Genomic DNA, 15,580 nt, shown 5'->3' with positions numbered 1-15,580 from the left:
TTAGAAAGGAAGATCCCAGGAAGGGCCGTTCTCAGTCCGCGTTTCCTCAAACGCACGAGTACGCCGGCTCGCTTACCTCTCTTTCGACGTCTCACTTTCCTGATTAATTAATAAATAAAGATTAATAATTAATAAAGATATGAGATCTAGACATGACCCAAAACCCACATCCAAACAATTATAAACCTTGATCTACAGGGAGTGCAGAATTATTAGGCAAGTTGTATTTTTGAGGAATAATTTTATTATTGAACAACAACCATGTTCTCAATGAACCCAAAAAACTCATTAATATCAAAGCTGAATGTTTTTGGAAGTAGTTTTTAGTTTGTTTTTAGTTTGAGCTATTTTAGGGGGATATCTGTGTGTGCAGGTGACTATTACTGTGCATAATTATTAGGCAACGTAACAAAAAACAAATATATACCCATTTCAATTATTTCTTTTTACCAGTGAAACCAATATAACATCTCCACATTCACAAATATACATTTCTGACATTCAAAAACAAAACAAAAACAAATCAGCGACCAATATAGCCACCTTTCTTTGCAAGGACACTCAAAAGCCTGCCATCCATGGATTCTGTCAGTGTTTTGATCTGTTCACCATCAACATTGCGTGCAGCAGCAACCACAGCCTCCCAGACACTGTTCAGAGAGGTGTACTGTTTTCCCTCCTTGTAAATCTCACATTTGATGATGGACCACAGGTTCTCAATGGGGTTCAGATCAGGTGAACAAGGAGGCCATGTCATTAGTTTTTCTTCTTTTATACCCTTTCTTGCCAGCCACGCTGTGGAGTACTTGGACGCGTGTGATGGAGCATTGTCCTGCATGAAAATCATGTTTTTCTTGAAGGATGCAGACTTCTTCCTGTACCACTGCTTGAAGGTGTCTTCCAGAAACTGGCAGTAGGACTGGGAGTTGAGCTTGACTCCATCCTCAACCCGAAAAGGCCCCACAAGCTCATCTTTGATGATACCAGCCCAAACCAGTACTCCACCTCCACCTTGCTGAGTCGGACTGGAGCTCTCTGCCCTTTACCAATCCAGCCTCGGGCCCATCCATCTGGCCCATCAAGACTCACTCTCATTTCATCAGTCCATAAAACCTTAGAAAAACCAGTCTTGAGATATTTCTTGGCCCAGTCTTGACGTTTCAGCTTGTGAGTCTTGTTCAGTGGTGGTCGTCTTTCAGCCTTTCTTACCTTGGCCATGTCTCTGAGTATTGCACACCTTGTGCTTTTGGGCACTCCAGTGATGTTGCAGCTCTGAAATATGGCCAAACTGGTGGCAAGTGGCATCTTGGCAGCTGCACGCTTGACTTTTCTCAGTTCATGGGCAGTTATTTGGCGCCTTGGTTTTTCCACACGCTTCTTGCGACCCTGTTGACTATTTTGAATGAAACGCTTGATTGTTCGATGATCACGCTTCAGAAACTTTGCAATTTTGAGACTGCTGCATCCCTCTGCAAGATATCTCACTATTTTTGACTTTTCTGTGCCTGTCAAGTCCTTCTTTTGACCCATTTTGCCAAAGGAAAGGACGTTGCCTAATAATTATGCACACCTGATATAGGGTGTTGATGTCATTAGACCACACCCCTTCTCATTACAGAGATGCACATCACCTAATATGCTTAATTGGTAGTAGGCTTTCGAGCCTATACAGCTTGGAGTAAGACAACATGCATGAAGAGGATGATATGGACAAAATACTCATTTGCCTAATAATTCTGCACTCCCTGTAATAAGACTAGAATTTGGAACTGGCCAGGGTGCCAATTTGGCTTCTTTATAAAACTGCTAATTAGGGGCTTTTTCATCACAGTCACACAACAGTTTTACAAAAGGTCCCCACGACCTAATTAGACTACGAGAAGCCCGGTGTCTTTATTCTGCTGCTGCTTTTAGTGTTATATGATATTCGTATTAGATCTTGGGATATCATTTGGACTGGAGAATGTGGCCGAATAATTGCAAAGAGACGGACGGTGAGCTGGACAGAAAAGGTAACGCAGAATGGTGGACCAACAGGAACCAAAATTCATGAAGGTCAGCGACAACCAAATACCTGCAGAAGATAAGTCCGGTGCTGAGAAGCCAGATGAACAGCCATCCCTACGTATGCCTTAAAAAGCTATATGAATAATAAGCTGACCACTGGAGGAGATGGATGCCACTGATGTCAAGACACGAAAACTCCTCACACAATGCACAGAGGTGTTGATTAACGAATGTCAGAGGCACAAAACAGGCTTAACAACCTTACACTGTAAAGGTTAACTCAATTAACTGCAAGGTTATCGTGAAATACATGAAACGTTAAAAAAAAATACCTGAGGTTGTGATGGCCATTTAAAAAAGGCAGTGGTGCGCAGTAACTTTTAAACAAAGGCAAGTGGACATGATGACCACCCCTGCTTATTTACAGTAACTAAAGATGAGTTGTGGAGGATGTTCCTTCAGTAAAAGTAGCAGTTAGACTCAAAATCGTGCAGCTCTGGCAAAATTTTCTTTCTTTTTTCTGTACAAGTACAAGAAAAGCAATTATTCTGCAGAAAAATATTCCCTGGAAAATACTTGAGGGGGCTTTTTCACCATTACTTGACAGCACAGTGAAGATTAGAAAGGAAAGTGGTGAGAGAGAGAGAGAGAGAGAGAGAGAGTGGTGGAAGACATGCACCATTTAGTCGAAATAATTTAGTTGAAATTAATGGATTACACGGCGGTATTTTCCCATTTCATATGTTACTCAATGATGTGAAGAAATATTTTTAAAAATTATTCACAAAAATTATTCAATGTGAAGGTAATAGGCAGAGTATTACAGGCATTGCCTTAAAGAATGTAGCCTTATGAGCAGTGTAGTCTGTGCTGCAGGGAGAATGGACTGCCATACCCGTTATGTGTCTGTGAGCGCGAGGGAGGGAGTTTTCAGCTACGAGCCTGACAGAACCCAACGTATTAGCCAGAGGTCCCTTTACGGTTTTACGCCTTGACGGTTCGGAGCTGCGAACCTGTTTCACAGGTGCGGAATAGTTTTCTATACGAGATCGCTGCAAAAAGTGCAGCCTTACCTAATGTCAACCTACTGTTACTCATTTTATATCAAGTTTTAAAATCTAGTTGGTATTGGTATGGCAAATAACCTTCAGTAAAATTAATAAGTCACACAACAATAGTACATTCATGTAGTTGTAAAAAGCATGATAATATATTAAGTAATCCAAAGTATTCAGAATACGTTACTCTCATTGAGTAACGGAATACATTACAAAATACATTTTGGGGCATGTATTCTGTAATCTGTAGTGGAATACATTTTAAAAGTAACCTTCCCAACACTGACGAACCGGTACTGGTTTGTGGTCTGGGGATTGGGGGCCGCTGCTCTAGATAACACATGTTGGCCAAGGAAATTAGTCAGAGAAAAATATCTCTTTTGGTGATAAATCACAGACTAATTTTCTTGTAGATAGGTGTGCATTTGCACAAAAGCATGGAGAGCAGTAAAAACTGAGCCAAGACTAGTGTAGCTTGTCTAGCATTCTGCTTTCCTTGAATTCTCACGCTCAAAGACTAGATGTTTGTGCAAACAACCAGAAAAAGTCTGGGACGCAGACATTCCCAAGAGAATAACAGAAACTTTAGATTCCAGTAGCTCCAAGTCACGAAATGTCAAGCTAGCTTCCGGAGACAAAAGCCATCTGCAGGTACAAAGTGGTAGTTTAGAGGCTGGATGCAAACATCCAGAAGTTTCTGGATGGATTGTAGTTCAAGATGCAAGTAGGCAGGTTGCCTTCACTTGGTAAGTTGGCAGATTTGTTTATACATATATCGTTGAGTGAACTAATCATATTTCTGGAAGCCCTGCTATGGACGATGCGTGTTTAACAGCAGTCACAAGAAGAATAAAACTATTATCTTGAAACAAGGCCATCCACCTGTCTGGTAAGGAAAATCGATTTTTATATCTCACCCTGATGTCCTTTGTTCTTCAGTTCTCTTATATATTTTTTTAAACACAGAAATACATTAGATGACCTTATAGCTGCTTAACAATTAGATTTTGTGAAACCTCTTCATTCTCTGCCCACTTTTTAGTCCGAAAATTACCAGTCTGCATCTTCTGTTGCTGCATTTATTCTTAACCATGTCTGTCTTTTTGTGCGAGATGATTGGATCCCCACTCTATGGATAGTTTGAAGCTTTGATAGTTATATGTAATTTAATATGTGGGATTTAATAAGTTTTCTTCGTCCCACTCCTTTTTCAGGCAATTTTTGTTTTTTGTTTTGTGCATTTTATGTTCAATATAGGTATTTGTTGTGCCTGGAAATGAACAAATAAATGAAATGAAATGAATGAAATTTCCATTTTCACAAGATACATCTAGGAATTGATTCTGGCCATATCTGATGATACAAGCGGCATTGTTCTGAACGGGAGTCAACCTGCACCCATGTTATGAATTTCCCTGATATCTCATTATAATGCAGCCTCCTGCTGCTCTGTTTTCTATGAAGGAGTAATGAAGGTCATGCTGATAGGCTGCAGATGTACATTCAAACCCATAAGAGAATAAAACAAGGGATTTGTCTTTGAATCAAATCCCTTCCCAATCTCAAAGAATGACTGACACCCATGTGTGTGTGTGTATTGGAAACATGTCTTGATTGAGACTTGTCCATGTGGGAAGATTGACTGTCTGTCAGTGTAATGAATGAACGGTGATGCCAGCCTTTAGTGGCAAACTAATCCTTACATAACTCAAAGACTTCATTTCTCTGCTGTTCTCTCTTTGTGGTCGCCGCCTCTGTTTTTGTGCTGAAAGCAGCTTTGATGTGGCCAATAAGTCAGATCTAATAATGAAGTAGTTGGCTTTATTCAACCTGGAAGAAAGCCTCAATTTGCTGCAGTATAATAACCCACCCACAAAACCAAGTGGACCAGCTTTCTGCCCACTAATGTGTCACAAAGTTCACACTACGCGTAGAGCATAAAAAGACAGCTCACGTCTCAGTGCAAGAGAGGTGTAGCTTGTACTAGTAATAGGAAAAATAATAATGGAGGAGCAGCCATGTTGTTAGACACTGTCGATCCAGTTTAAAATATAAAAACTTTTGTAGCAAAAGCAATACTGTAAAATTAAAAAGTTATTCACAGCATCCAGTTTCTTATGAGAGCTTTAAATAATGTAATGAAAAACTATCAGCACATTAAAATAAAGCCATAGTTAGTAGTGACTGCTGGTAATGTGTTGCTGTTGTTCAGTGTGCATATAGACATAAATCTTGAAGCTAACTGAATGGTATGTTTTATTGAGAGAGGCTTCATGCTATGTGATTTTAAGATTGGCTTTTTTTTCTATCAGTATGCTTGATAGATGCAAAAGTATCTTTTTATGACAAAGTTGTGTTAAAATGCATAGTATATTATGCAAGTTACACTGCATTGCTATTCTATATTAATTCTTAAACAGGAAGAAATTGTGAGATTCACTATAGTCTCCATGTCCATGAAAAAAGTTATTGGTGTTAAACGATGGTAGCAAATATTGCAGTATGTGATAAAGTATTAAAAATGCCATTACAGATTTTTTTTAATATAAAATAAAAACTGAAACCTCACAGATTTATGTAATATTTTTTCTGTTTAGTGTTAATTTATTCAGCCATTTTTGAAAAAACTGATTCAGTAGGAAATGCTCGTAGGCAATTATCAGACTATTGAGGTCCTCTTGGTGAAATTGCAGGGTGTTAACCTCACAATGCAGAGTGATTTGAGATGTTTTTTCTTATTTTAAATAATATTATTATGCATAGAATGATTTTGACAATTGCTTCCAGGCTTGCTGTTTTTGTTAGGTGAAAGTGTGGCAGTGGGAGGTGAAGATATTTCCCAGTCACTCCACCTTCCCCAGTCACCAAGTTTTGGTTACTTATAATCTCTGGCATCAGCTTTCTTCACTTGGTGACAGTTATGTTAATAATGAGGCTCTTGTGTCAGAATACTGATTAACAAATTTCTGAACTGTGGTTGCACTAATTTAGAAGTTGGCTGGTTCCATTACAGTTGTCCCTCGCTAACGCGGTTTACCTTTGCGGCCTCAGTGTTTCGCGGATTTGTTTGGTGAAATTTTCCATGTTTTGTTTTGTTTTATTTTTTAAAAGCACATTGTGTCCTGCATCCCGATTGGCTGTAGACCATTGTCAATCACTCTCGTGCCGTGTCTCCTGTCCAATACAGAATCTTTCCAGCTTGTCAAATTTACATAAATCTTCGATCACTAGCGCTCTGAAGTGCTTAGGGATGGGTACCGGTGTACGGTGCCATGATGGCACCGGTTCTGACATAAACGGTAGTAACCAGACCGAAAAGCAGCGCACATTTCGGTGCTTTATTTCGGTGCTTTTTTTTCCTGAGCTGTGATACACTTCTAGCCAATCATTTTAGTTTCCGAGAATAGTAGGCGGGCCCAGGTACGTACGTTCTGTTAGAGCAGAGCTACAGATTAAAAATGTCCAAGGCGAAGCGGTCAAAAGTCTGGCTGTACTTCACAGCAAAAGATGCAAACTCAGCAGCCTGCAACAAGTGCTTTAAGCTGATACTGTGATACTGTCAAAGGAGGCAACACCTCAAATCCGATTAAACAGCTGGCGACGCATAGCGTTTTTTTTAAAAGCCCAGAAATGCGCCGTATTTGATAGCTTGCTGCGAGACCTCACACCGAGCGCATCTACTGCGGGTGGGTTGCCTGTTATGCAACATCCCCCAAAAACACGAAGAGGAGAGTCCTGGCCCCTAGCCCTGCCAGTGTAGCAGAAATGATGAGGATGATGATGCAGCAGCAGCCGTTCTTTTCTGCGTGAGTAGCTTCATGTTGTTCGAGTGTAATTTACGTTGAGTAGGCTAACCACGTTATTACATTAATGCATGTAAGGTGAACTAGCAAACATCATCATAGCTACATGCAGCTGTCTTCTTGTTTGATGGCAGATACTCGCTTCACCCTGGCCAAAAAGGCTAAAATGACCAAAGAAAAAGTGGAAAACAGCTAAACATGAGAGGTTTTGGACAAAGTTTGTGTTTTTTCCATTGTTTAAGCACTGCTTCCAGCCAAGAGTGATACCATATATGCCCCATAGCTGCAGAAAAGGCTAACATTGTTATCTTTTTACAAAAAACCAGCTGAACATGAGAGGTTTTTGGACCAATTTTGTGTTCTCCATTCTTTAAGCACCGGTTTGAGCACCGTTTGAGCACCGGCACCATTTCAAAAGTACCGATTTGGCACCGGTATCGGATAAAACCTAAACGATACCCATCCCTAGAAGTGCTGTAATGTATGTTTGTAAGTTTTCTCCCCAACAAACACAACAATGTTGACAAAACATTTTGGACCGTCAGGTAAGACACAGGTAAGGTGTCTTTGGTTTCATTCTATAATACTGAACTTATTTTTCTACGAAGGTTTGAACTTTGAGAGCATTTAAACAAGAGAGAAAAGTGTGAAAATGTTCATACCTGTCTGACAAAGTGTATAAAGTGTGTAGTGAGGGGTTTTACAGCCTTGAAACATCTATAATAATTGTAAAAAATAAAGTTGGCTACTTCGCGGATTTCACCTATCGCGGGTTATTTTTGGAACATAACTCCCGTGATAAACGATCGGGGACTGCTGTATTCTTGACTACGCTGCGTGATTATTTGCACCCATTGGCCGTTTAGGGAATCATAAAGTCACATCAAATTATGTATTATAAATATTAGCTTTGGTTAACGATAGAAAACTGCCCTACATATAGCTTATGGTAGAATGCATGTTAAAGAAAACAGTGGTTGGAGAACGCAGCACTAATATTATTGCGAATGTGAACTTGTGATCTTGTTACCTGTGAAATGGCTGCTGTGAGGACATGGACCAGTTGTTTCTACAAAGTGTGTTTTGTTCGTCAATATGACGAAAATAACACCAATAAGCTGGACCTGATTTCGAATAAAACAATTTACATTAGTTACCTACTTTTGTGTATCATCACCCCTCTTTAACCCACAAATTTAAATCTCTATTCATGAGCAGACCTGTGGTGTTCAAGAGTCAACTCTGCAACGTTATCAGATGCAAGTTCTAACTTGTGAATGATGCAGTGAATGATGTTCAGGTCAGGCCTAATCCTCTCTCACAGGAGTGTGGCTCCTCACAGCAGCTATAGACCATCAACTGCAAAAGCAACATTGTACACAGAGTTTTTCACAGACCGCTGCATAGCAAGGCTTTCTAACTGTGGGATATTAAAGACAGACAGAAACCCTGCTGTATAACTGCATTTCAACAAGATCAAAAAGGAAGCTGCAGGTTTTACCTTTGTAGAGAATTCTGATGTAGATGATCAGGTACGTATCTGACACTTATTAAGGTTATTTCTATGATTTGTTTCTTTGAGTCTGCTTTTAAATCTGAAACTCAATCCTTTTAATTTATCTTTATATACGGTAGTCAGTGGTAGTTTTTATTCCAAAACAGTGATAGTATAATGGTGGCATAACCAGTTGAAATGGAACATGAACAGTGGTGGGACTAGGGACTAAAAGGGGTGAGGACCTCCCCAAAAACCAATGACTGTCATACGTTATCAATTATTTTGCAACTGATCGCCTCTGTCAGTGCGCCCCAGGGTGGCTGTGGCTACACTGTAGCTTGCCATCACCGGTGTGTGAATGTGTGTGTGAATGGGTGGATGATTGTGTATAGTGTAAAGCGCTTTGGGGTCCTTAGGACCAAGTAAAGTGCTATACAAATACAGACCATTTACCATTTGGTCACAGACTGACTCTGACTGATTGCAGTTGATTGATTAGATGGCAGTTATTTGCAAACCTTTGACAATCTGCAATCCGTCGAACCCGGACCGCCATTGTTTGCCTCCCACAGGTTGACCTGTGCAATCATCTTCCATTTAAAAGTGCCTCAGAGAGTTTAATCTATGGGTGACCAGTTGGTTGCCACAACAATAAGTCACCAATAGGTCAAAAAGATTCAGTGTAATCATTATTCAACGACAGATTTTTCCAAGTTCCAAGGTATTGCTGTCCTATGTTTACTCTTATGTGACTGAAGATTTAATTGTATGGATTTTTTTAATAACTTGAAAAAAAAATTTCACAGAAAATAGTTGCTATCCCCAATTGCCAAATATGGATGACTCCTTGGACCTATTTTCTTTTGAGGATGAGGACAGAGAAGTATCGCTCTTGCCTACCCTTGGAAGTACCAGCCTTCTACGGGCAGAAAGGATTGTCAGACTGCTCATACATGAATCCCCTTGTGCTCTGTTCAGTCTTCTCATGTGAGTCATTGTGATTCTTTATGCTGGTTGAAAGCCTGTTGTGCATATTTAAGACCATTTTCATCTCTTTTGATGGTGAATTACATGGTTTGAGGTGCAGATTGCCTTAATTTCCCTTGTGCCCAAATCCTTGTTGAACTTCAAACCGCACTTTGTTTACCAGGCCCTCTGGGTGCTGAGATCAAGAATCTTTTTCATCATTTTGAGGCAATGATAGTGAGGCAAAATAAGGATGTGTTGAGTCATTTTGGTGAAGTTTTAAAAACAATTAAATTCACATAATTTCAGGTTTAATTAGATGGTGCCAAATTACAGCAGAATTCACTCAAAAAGCATGTTATGCTGTAAGGTAAAGACCCTACAGTATTCTGGAGAAAACCCCAACAATCAAGCGACATGACCCCACCACCACGCATGAGCCTCATCTGTGGGAAGGAAAAACAGGAAGAAACTTTTGACAGAACCAGGTTCATGGAGGGGCAGCCATCTGTCACAACTGGTTGAATGTGTAGAAGAGAAAAGAAAGCGAGCATAGCACAAGGTGCAGGTCAAAACACAGACCAAAGGGGAGGGAAGACCAAAAGTTAATGACACACGCTCCTGTGGTATATAAACACATGGGAAGAGGTGAGTGCTCAGTGCATCTCATTAAGTCTGAGCCTAGTGCATAACCAAGGAATGGTTTAGGGACACCTGATCCAGTGCTAACAACGTTGCTCAAACAATCAAATGAACATGTCTAAAAAGACATCAGATCTCAATGGAGGAGAAAAATTCATGCTCGATATCTGTACTGATGGAGTGATGATGATGGACTGAGTAATGTGTTAGGAGTGAAATCATTTGATTGCAGATTAAAATGATCAACCAACAGGAGGGTTGAATTCAAAGATACCCTGAAAATTGAAGTGAAAAGAAATGATGCGGCAGGTTTCTTCAATTGCTGAAATTTCACTGCACCAACTCAGAATGGTACTCAGTAGTTTGTATGGCCCCCACGTGCTTGAATGGATGCATGACCACTTTGGGTCACGCTCACAATGAGATTGTGGATGGTGTTTGGGGTATTCTGAGATCGCTGGATTTAGGTCAGGCAAGCATGGGGGCCAGTCACTCGTATCAATTCCTTCATCCTCCAGGGCATCGGTGTATACCACGAGGAAGCCAGGACCCACTGCACCAGTGTAGGTTCTGACAGCTGTCAGATCCTACACTCTCATCTGCTGACCTTCCAGTCTGGTATTATGGAAAGTGCCAGTCGGTCTCCATAGTGCCAGGCAGTGAGTAGAGGGCCCACTAAAGGACATGGACCCTCACACACCCCTCAAGTCTGTTTCTGATTGTTTGATCAGAGATATTCATACAAGTTTCCTGCTGGAGGTAATTTTTCTTGCTTACGCAGTGCTCATCTTCTTCCTCTGTACAAAGGAGCAGATAGCGGTCCTGCTGATGGGTTATGGACGTTCTACGGCCCTGTCCAGCTCTCCTAGAGTAATTGTCAGTTTCCTGGAATCTCCTCCATGTTGTTGAGAGTGTGCTGGGAGACACAGTAAACCTTCTGGTAATGGCAAATATTGATCCTAGAGAAGTCAGACGACCTGTTTAACCTCTTTAGGGTCAGGGTATTGTCTCATGCTACCAGTAGTGACAATGACCCTAGCCAAATGCAAAACGAGAGAAAATAAAAACAACTGAACAAATGAGGTAGGAAAAATGTCAGTGGCCTACACTTTTAAAACCATTCTTGTTTTGGATGGGTTGTCTCATTGTTACATTAACATTAATATTAATTTCATTAACACCAAAGCAGTCAAAACTGACCATCCACCACCTCTACTACTTAACTGATCAGATCTATCTTTAACTTAATACTATACTCTTATTAAATATGGTTCCTTTCATTTTTTTGAGCACTAAGTTTAAATAATAAGGGACATTTTTAATTTATTTAACACCTGTGAACAAGTTTTTGCATGTTGTACAAAAATGTTCACCCATCATAACCGTTATTTTTTAAAGTTTATAAAGATTCCTACTCATAGTTCATTTGCATATTTTTTGTATCCCATCATCAAAGCTCTCAGCGCCATTAAATGCAAACCTGTAACATGTGACAGCAGTGTGTGTCCTAAATTGGAATACTGCTTTTACTGTTTACTGATTTGACTGTTTGGTGATGTTGCTATAGGTAGGGATGTAGATCAACCAGTAAATCGACAACTTTGCCTTTTCACACTCTATGATACTATAACAGACTGGCACCAATGACTTTCCCATCTAGACTCCAACTCCACTATTCCCCTGTATACTCATGACATCAACAATCTGGGACAAAGCAACCCGTAGTGTGTAGTCTACCCTTTTTTATACTCAGAATCCATGGGCTCCATCATGAAGGTGATAATTCTCACCTCTCCTGCTTTGGCTCCACTATGAGCTGGACTTCACGAGTCGGTGATGCCAGAATGACCATATCATTCATGCAAAGTCACCAAACTGGAAAACCTGGGTCTGACACAAATTAGCCAGTTGGAATGACCACGTGTATCTGCAGCCCATTTTTATTCATTAATATTTGTTTCCATGTATTTCTACATTTGATGTAGAAAGTACTTCACAATGAGGACACATTATGCATCCTATGTGCTCATACAATCGGCGTCAAATGGTGGACACAACATGCACACCTGTCATTACACACACACACACGGTCATGGAATTATGAATGTGACTGCAGATGCATTTATTTACTCTATCAGATTGCAATTTAGCTCAGATTAAAGATAATAGGTTAAAGTGTGTAATTTTCTGAGCCTCTGACTGGTGACTACACCTTATCGACTGGCCTGGCATTTAGCATGGTGAATGAGGGTAAGCACGCTAATGTGTGAACACATATGCAACAGAGCTGCCAGTTTGATGGGGATAACAATCTATCTTTGTGTACGGCCTGATTACTCTGTTTTTGTTACTACCGTATTTCCCGGACTACAGAGCGCACCTGAATATTAGCCGCACAAGCTAAAATCAGGGGAAAATCCAGTTTTGTACATACATTAGCCGCACCTGACTAAAAGCCGCAGGTGTTTCGTCATCCACTCTCAGCTTCTTTCCTTCGTTGTCACTTTCAAAACCAAAGAAATCCTCGTTGTCAGTGTCAGAGTTGAACACCCTCAGAAGGGCCGTGGCGGCATCCTCCTCTCCATCATGCAGCAGTCCAGCCCTTCGAAATCCGTTGGTGATCATGGATGTTTTCACACTTTTCCACGCTGTCAGAATCCACCGGTGGAGTTGAGCATAACTTGCTTTTCGCAAGTTTATCACCGCTCGTCATCCACGCCTCCCACTGAACACGTAGCGCTACTTTGAAGTTTGTTTTTCGCGCTACTTCGTACGGCACTACTTTGCCTGGCGGACGGACATGTGACCAACATACCACTCTTGAACCCCGATCCTTCCGCCAGGCAACGTAGTGCCGTACAACAGCGGAACAAACAAAACAAATCCTCTTACGATATGACAAAAATCATGGACAATCCATAGAAAAGCCGCACCTGACTAAAAGCCGCAGGGTTCAAAGCTTGTGCAAAAAGTAGCGGCTTATAGCCCGACAATTACGGTAGTCTAGTCTCAATTGGCCCTTCCTGTGTGTGAGCGTGTAGCGGGTAATGACACGGATGTGAGTGTCATCCTGTAAAATCTCATGACTGCAGCAATCTGCAACAGGCAGTTGCACTGCATAATTTACCATGCAATCACTTCTCATGGGCAGTCTTAATCTGGATGTAATAGCTGCTCATCACAGCTCTATTAACCCCTTTTTCCATATAGCTTTTTGGTGAGGGTGATGTCTAAACATTCTCACACACATCATGCAGAAGCAATGTCACCCAGGTCGAGATAAGACCCCACAGACAGACATTATGAACTCCAGGGCCATTTCACACACTCACTCCCCCAGAGCAGGGGATTGCATAACACCTGATAATTTATTTTCTATTGTTTGTGCAGAGTGCTTTGGAGAGGTCGCTTGCCTTTTTTAACTGATGCGCATGCATCCGGTTATACCCGCTCGATTTTGATAGCAATTCTTTAACATTCATTTCCATCCAAAAAGCAAATGCACACTGTCAAAAAGATTTCTGTCTCTTTAGAGCCTCCTAAGTGTTCTTTTATAGCAGCCACTTGTCATTTCACCTCTGTTGCCAGCATGCATTTGCTGAAGTTTCATGAATACTTCATGGCTGCTAGTTGAAAACAGTTTATCATCTAGCTAGAGTGTCTGTGTACATTGACTCGCAGTGAAGAGAGGCTGTACTGTGATAAATGGAGTTCCAACCTTTGAGGTCAGAAGGTAACCGCTATAAATGTGAGAGCCTGTCTGAATGTCCATCTCTGTGAAAAATCAGCCTGCCTGGAGCCCAACTCCGATCAGATAAGTGGGAAACAGCAAACAGAAAGCGGTGGGGGTTACACTCGCATTAGCCTAAATTGTTTTCTACTATAAAACAGTGTTCATATTATCATCCTGCTGTTTATGGGCCCTCCGCACCATTCCATGTATATATTCTGGAATAGAGCAGGCGTCAGTGGCACCAGACATAACACAGATTAAGTTGGAAAAAGCCTGAATAGCATCAAATGGAAGATCTGTTTGGTAGTAACCCACTGCACTCATGGTGTCACACCTCTAAGAGAAGAACTATTAAGCTGTCACATTCCATTAAACATGCGCAGGATAAAAAAAGACTTGTCAGGCATTTGTGACAAACTGAAGTTAATATTTAGAGTGTAAGACAACACCAAGAACAGACAATATAGAGTACAAGGCTGTAATGGGAGTTGGCCTAATACTCTGCAGACAAAAACTCCTTAGCTGAAGTATTACTCTACCCTACTGACGTATCCACTTGCTAATACATGTTATGGATAATGTGCATGTGCCAGCACTTGTCTTTTGACTTCTGTCCAATATGATCATTAACCTCTGCCTGTGGATCATTTTGCACGTCCCCCATGGACCTATTACAATAATCGTAATAGAGCTGTTTCATTTAAAGATTGTGCCGCATTCCTTTCAATAAAAGTTGTTTAGTAAGCACATTAAACATCTGTCCTCTACTCTGACCTGCATCCTGTTTCTCTTTCATTGGATAAAAGCATTTTATCTGCTACTGCTTTATTTAAAGCTACAGCAAGTACTTTTGGGTGGTGGGTATTTAATAGAAAAAATACACTGTTGTGCTTTAATTAAATGTTATCCATATAGTGCAGAATTATAACAGCAGTAACCTCAAGGCACTTTATATTATAAGGTATAATATATTTTATTTATTGTTGTAAATAAATGTGCGCCTTATCAGTTACTTTTAATTTAAAGATCATAAAGAGCTCTTTATTTGTACGTGGATATTTTTATTATTTCTTTCTGATTATGTTTTTCTATGCTTCCTCCATTGTTCTCTCTTCTTCCTCTTTTCCACCTCCTCACCTCAGCAACAGATGGTTATAAGCTAAAATTTTGCCAGCTAATGTTAGGCTCTAGTCTAATAATCACACTTCCCCTCTGATAAACAGTTTTATAACATTCTCACATCTTATGAAAGTTTATTAGCTAAGAGTAAAAGTCCAACAATGTTCAAAGACAGTTTCGCCAATGCCCGCTAACGGAGGCTAACAGCAGCTATCGCCTGACAACGCTTACTAAGACAAAAGTTCAGGATATCCTCAACAACTTTCATCAGTATCACTATCATCAGACAAAAGAGAGGTTCACTAAGTCGTTGATTCATATCAGACTCTTTTCACAAAGTTTTACTGTCTTCCCTACAGAAAATAGGCGAGGATAACCAGTATACTGACATCTAAGATAAACGGCTAACTAACAGCAAGCACTCACTACAGATGAATGGCAGCTAGTCCTTTTTTGTCCTGCAGTGGTCACCATAGCTAGTATTACACAGGCTAAATGGTGGGGGTAAATTCAGCTGACTGCAATTTATTGACACCTAGTGGTAAAATTTTATACACTGTAATTTTACAATTGCTCTTCTAGGTAAAAAGGGGGAACTACGCGTCTTTGACCTGACATGCAGTTGTATTAACATGTAGTCCATATTCAGCATGTAGCAGTGACAGAAAGCCAACAACACTGTTTAATTTATATCAGCTTCTCTGCAGCAGTCTGAGGCAAATTGCTGCAGTGGTAGTTGACGCTGACTTTGTAA

At 40.5% G+C, this 15,580-nt stretch overlaps 1 protein-coding gene across 1 annotated transcript in view; it reads left to right on the top strand.

Moving 5' to 3' along the window:
• uts2r (urotensin 2 receptor) overlaps positions 1 to 15,580 on the top strand; it is a 99,897-nt gene that overhangs the window by 15,128 nt on the left and 69,189 nt on the right. The window lies entirely within an intron of this gene.

The sequence above is a fragment of the Astatotilapia calliptera genome, chromosome 8 (assembly GCF_900246225.1).
Source record: "Astatotilapia calliptera chromosome 8, fAstCal1.2, whole genome shotgun sequence".
Classification (NCBI taxonomy): Eukaryota; Metazoa; Chordata; class Actinopteri; order Cichliformes; family Cichlidae; genus Astatotilapia; species Astatotilapia calliptera.
The sequence above is the reverse complement of the archived record's forward strand: the minus strand, read 5'-3'. Positions and strand labels throughout refer to the sequence as shown.